The sequence below is a fragment of the Anolis sagrei genome, chromosome 1 (assembly GCF_037176765.1).
Source record: "Anolis sagrei isolate rAnoSag1 chromosome 1, rAnoSag1.mat, whole genome shotgun sequence".
In the NCBI taxonomy this organism is placed as follows: domain Eukaryota; kingdom Metazoa; phylum Chordata; class Lepidosauria; order Squamata; family Dactyloidae; genus Anolis; species Anolis sagrei.
The window spans coordinates 54,476,175-54,482,174 of record NC_090021.1 but is presented as its reverse complement, the minus strand read 5'-3'; positions in this window follow the sequence as shown (position 1 = coordinate 54,482,174).

The window sequence follows — 6,000 nt, the reverse complement described above, 5'->3', positions numbered from 1 at the left end:
TTCATACTTAGCATTCAGGGATACTTGAGAATATCATTTGGGTGTCAGCCATTAATAAATTTACTGGCTAGTGTATGTGTGTTTGTGTGTATACATACACACAGAGAAAGAATATACATATATATGGCACAGTTCTCTGCTCTTGGCACACCTTTGTTCATTTTTTCTACTTTTCCACTAAATTCCATAAGTCAAGGCTGTCCGATCTGTTCAGTATGAAGACTGTTGTTTGAGAATGGGCAGGCTCCTACTGAGAAGTATTATGGGTGATGTTGCTACTACTGTATCAAGATCTGGACCTAATGTCACAGTCTAATGTCAATATCTAAGTTTTCCTGTTCCTTGCAAGAATGGGTGAGAATCATAAGCGTCATAAAACTGGAAGAGACCACAAGGGCATTTAATACATGTATGTATAAACAGTATGTAAACGGTTCATTTCCTAGCTATATGGCTGACTGCTTGTACGAACCTGCCCTGAGATCTTCAGGAGAGGCCCTTCTCTCGGTTCCACCTCCATCTCAAGCCTTTCTTCTCAGTGGCTTCCCCACAACTTTGGAACTTCCTGCCCAGGGAAATCGGAATGGCCCCCTCCTTGCTGTTCTTCTGGCAGCAGGCTAAAACTGTTTTATTCAGACAGACGTTTAAAGACGAAGGTGTTTAAGATCTAGTCAGAGGGTGCTGTGGTTTTATATGCTTTAACGGTTTTAACTTGAATTGTTTAATACTGATGATGTTTAATACTGTTTTAATATTTGTAAATTTGTATATTTTAAGTTGTATTTTAGTGCTTTTAATTGTGAACCACTTTGAGTCCCCATATGGAGAGAAAAAGTGGGATATAGATAAACATAATAAACATAATAATAAATATAAACATAAAACATGATAATAATAATATTAATAATGGGATATATAGATTTTTCTGCAGGAGGAAAAAACTCCTGTCTTCTCGTTGGTGTAATAAAATTAGAATGAACAGATTTATGCTTAGACAGTGGTTCTCAACCTGTGGATCCCCAGGTGTTTTGGTCTACAACTCCCAGAAATCCCAGCCAGTTTACAAGCTGTTAGGATTTCTGGGATTGGAGGCCAAAACATCTGGGGACCCACAGGTTGAGAACCATTGGCTTAGAATTAGTGGGTTCCGCCGCCACCTGTAGCAGTTACGATTTAATTTCCTGATTCAAGTTTTCCTTGCTGGGAAATGTAAGTTGTTGGACTTTGAAAAAATGTGGCCTCAGAAAAGTACTCTTGGTTGAGTCTTTTATATTGGATAAAATGGCTGAGCATCTATCAAGCAATATATGATATAAAACTGTTCCCCCCACAAGAATATATGCAGTGGATTGACCTAGTTGTTTCCTCTTTTAATACACTAAAAAGGAGGAGGGAGAGGAACGCATCTCTGTGTTTGCTGCATGTCTTATCTGATCTCCACATTTTTTGCACTCAGGATCCTGACGCAAGTTAATACATCTCATGAATATAAGTCCTTTGCCTCTCCTTGAACTAGTGCATTGTTATTACGTCTTAAGCCTCTTCTTTATTTAAACAAAGTTGTCAAGATCTGCTTACTTTTGTTATTGCAGCATTCTCCACAACTGTTGAGCACAACAACACCCCTGTTGTCTTTGCTGCTCTACATTTCTATAGCATTTCCCCTTCAGAAATTAAATTGTCCAGTAAATAGCTCTCATACAAAAGTAAATGTCTGTTTCATTTATTTCTCCCACTAAGAGGAACAAAAAGAATGAAATAAACTGTTACTAGTGAAAAGCAACACAAAAAGCATGAGGCTTGGACCACTTCAGTGTGAGTCATAAGCTTCTGTGGATCAGGGAGTGCCAATGCAAACCACTCAACCAGCCGGAGGATCCATAAAGTGTGAACGCAATACTTACTGTGCTGGAAGTCATGTAGTTGTTTCCCACATTAGAAATTTCCTTTCACATGATTCTCGCACATAGGTAAAGTAATGAACAAAGTTTTCTCACAATCTTACACCATCCCCAGCACTTTTTCCTTTGCTTGATGAAGATTACTCTTTAAATTGATTTTGACTATAGTCACTTATCTGGGCTGTGGAGGATGTTGCTTTCCATAGAATTATAGAATCACAGAGTTGGAAGAGACTTTGTGGGACATCCAGTCCAACCCGCTGCCAAAAATCTGGAAAATTTCATTCAAAACACCCCCGACAGATGGTCATCTAACTTCTGTTTAAAAGCCTCCATAGAAGGCGCCTCCACCACACTCCGGGGCAGAGAGTTCCACTGCTGAACAGCTCTCACAGTTAGGAAGTTCTTCCTAAAGTTCAGGTGGAATCTCCTTTTCTGTAGTTTGAAGCCATTGTTCTGTGTCCTAGTCTCCACGGCAGCAGAAAACAAGCTTGCTCCCTATGAGTTCCCCTCACATATTTATACATGGCCCTCATCATGTCTCCTCTCAGCCTTTTCTTCTGCAAGCTAAACATGGCCAGCACCTTTAAGCCGTGCCTCACAGGACTTGTTCTCCAGAATCCTGATCATTTTATTCACCCTCCTCTGGACACATTCCAGCATGTCAATATCTCCCTTCAATTGTGGTGCCTGGAATTGGACACAGTATTCCAGGTGTGGTCTAACCAAGGCAGAATAGAGGGGAAACATGACTTCTCTGGATCTAGACACTATACTATTTATGTAGGCCAAAATCCCATTCGCTTTTTTGATCCTCCTCCTCTATTAATGATATTTTGCCTCATTACCGAAGTCCTGCCTCCTATCATTCCTGTAGCCATAGTTCTATCCATATTTTGGTTCAACTTATTTTCATTGTTTGATGTAAGGGAAGTGTTCAGTCCTCCACACTTATTTGAACCATCATGTGGAAGTTGCTCCTTCTGATTTTCCCCACTGTAATCCCTATCACTTGATCTCTCTTCGTCTGTTCTCTCTACCCTTGCTTTCCTCCTTTCCTTCTTACATACATTTACAGACTCTATCTCATGTGACTGAATGGAAGAGAAAGGGAATAACAACCTAGAGTAGTGAATCTTTACCTCTTCGATGGGAAAGAAAAGGTGGAAGTGATTAAATGGGAAAGGAGGAGGAAGGCGGGATGGAATTGTACAAAGCAATAGGGGAGGGGATTCAATAGATGTAACATGCTCATAGGTAAGAAGGCTGTTTCTCCCTGCAGAATCTGAGAAAGGGAGAGTTAAACAGCCATCAATCTGGATTGACTCCCATCCCAAACCTATGGCATATTTTCTATTGAATTCTATGAGGGTTTATTCTCCTGTGAATTTGGGATGGCAATTAGAGGCACACGTAAAAAGGAGGAAGGCTCCCTCACAACCTCTGTGGCTCTTTGCAGTTTATTGTTTTTGTTGCCAATGTGTGTCTTCAATCTTTTCCCATCTTAGGGCAATCTTATGGGAAACCCATCATAGGGATTTATGGGCATAGTGTGACTTTCCCAAAGTCACTCAGTGCATTTCCATAGCTTTTAGTATCATCCCATAGCACCATTAGCATGTATTAAAAAGTACCGCAAAGGTGTTCATGCTAATTTGTTCCTAAATGTCTCTGCCTATTTTCCCCCTCTAAATAATTATTTATAACATTGGTTTTAAAAGGGATCTTGCTTTTAAAGATCTGAGCAGTGATTTCCTGCAAGATAACCGTGCTCTTTGGGTAGCGCACATGACACAGCCTTCAGCCTAAACAGCTGGGAAAGCAATGCAATGAAAACATTCTAGAACTGGGGGCAGGTACCTCCCAGGTAAGTGTGGGGTGCTTCATATACTATAATATGCATAAATACCTTGAGAGGAGATTATTTCCTCACATTGGCATTCTTGAGTTGTAGCAGTAAATTATACCCAGAGTGTTCATTTCCTGTGAAATGTGCTTTGTAATGAATGATGTCAAGTTCTTGCTATGAAGAAGCTGACTTGAGATTAATGAAATGACACTCATTGACGCGGAGATAGAAATAAATTGCAGGGGAGGGGCAGGGGGAGTTACACACCTGCAGTGATACTCGGAAACACATCAATGCTCTCTGTTGATGTTGTCACCCAAATATTTGGCTTGGACTTTCATGTAAGGATTAAAATTATGGGCAGAGTTAGACATATGGTTAGATCTATAGTGGACAAAATCATCCAGTCAGCATGAGACTGGCCTTAGTGGCGGAGGAATTCATGCCTATAGAGGCTGAGAACCTACATCCTATTGGCAGAGTGTCAAGTTCCACCACGTGAAATGTACTTGTTTCTTTTTTTCTGCCCCTGCAACAACCCCTACTGCCATTTAGTAACCGCAGGAAGGTTGGAGTGGCAAGTAGGTATCATTCTCCCAGATCTGCTTTTTTCTTCCTTTGGTGAACCGCTAGAATACTATTATTAAATAGTTATTAAATGCCTGTGGTGTGCCTCATTGGCAGATAGGTAGGCTAAGAGAACGGTGGAAATTCACTATTTCCATTTATTTCATTTTATTTTTCATGTCAGGAGCGACTTGAGAAACAGCAAGTCCCTTCTAGTGTGTGAGAATTAGACATCTACAAGGATGTTGCTCAGGGGACGCTCTGATGTTTGATGTTTTACCATCCTGTGGGAGGCTTCTCTCATGTCCCTGTATGGGAAGAAAGAGCTGAGAAGGGATCTCACCCAGCTAGCCAGATTCGAACCACTAACATGTCGGTTAGCAATCCTGCCTGCACAAGGGTTTAACCCATTTCACCACCGGGGGGTCCTATCTCCATTTATGATAACCATAAAAAGAAGTTACCATGCAACATTATGCTTGTATATATTGCAAATTGGATTTTGTCCCTTGTCTCAAAATGTAGGCAAAGATCCTGCATTGTGGGAAATAACTACAGTGATGGGAGTCCTGTTCATATTTGATGCTATCACCTTCCCAAATCCTTTAAAAAAAATCTCTCAGTGCCTCAACCGAGAGGTTTCTGAGGAGCTGAGGATCAGGGAATGGGAAATGTCTGCAGCACTCTTCCAGTTGTGGGTAAAGGCAGCTAGAGCAACACCTTGGGTTCTGCCACAACTGCTTCTTTCAGTGTGTCCCATGGCTGTGTGCAGCAGACTTAATTTCTGCTCCCTAATCTACAATGCTTTTAGCCTGGCTAAAAAGATAGATTCTGGAGATACATGACCCTGCAGTTATGAAATTGTAACTCCATTTTATTATTCTATAGACCAACCACAATGTTTTCAAGCCCTTTGCATTTAGTGGCAAAGGTCGGCAGCCAGGTTGTTAAGCGGAGCGAATTACAGGGAGTGGTCAACCCCTCTGTTCAATCAGCTCCACTGGCTGCTAATAAGTTTCTGGTCTCAATTCAAGGTGCAGGTTATAACCTATAAACCCCTAAATGGTTTGGGACCTGTCTATCTTCGCGATCTCATCTTCCCTTATGAACCTGGACGATCTCTAAGATCCTCTGGGGAAGCTCTCCTTTCGCTCCCACCTCTATCACCAGTGTGGCTGGTGGGGATGAGGGAGAGGGCCTTCTCGGTGGTGGCCCCCCGGCTCTGGAATTCTCTCCCCAGGGAGATTAGACTGGCACCCACCCAGTCCATCTTTCACAAAGATCTAAAAATGTGGATATTCCACTATACTTTTGATTAGATGGTTTCCCCAGAAAATTTGGCTCCCAGTTATGACCCAAATTCCTGTCCCTGCACTTTACTACTGCTCAGAGATATAGCGTTCTACGTAACATTGTCCTTTGTCCTCAATTTTTGTCATTTGGCACTTGCACTGTATCTATCAGCCCTTTTCTCACAACTGATTGCATTCCCCACCCAAGCCCAGAACTATTTTGCTATTTCAACCTACTTTGAAATAGCATTATGCTGTTGTTGTTTTATTTTGCTTATGTTGTTGTTTTATGACTTTTAATGTGTTATATTTTAACTATGTTAATCAGGCGTTTCTCATATAAGCCGCCCCGAGACCCTTCGGGGAGATGGAGGCGGAATATGAAAATAGA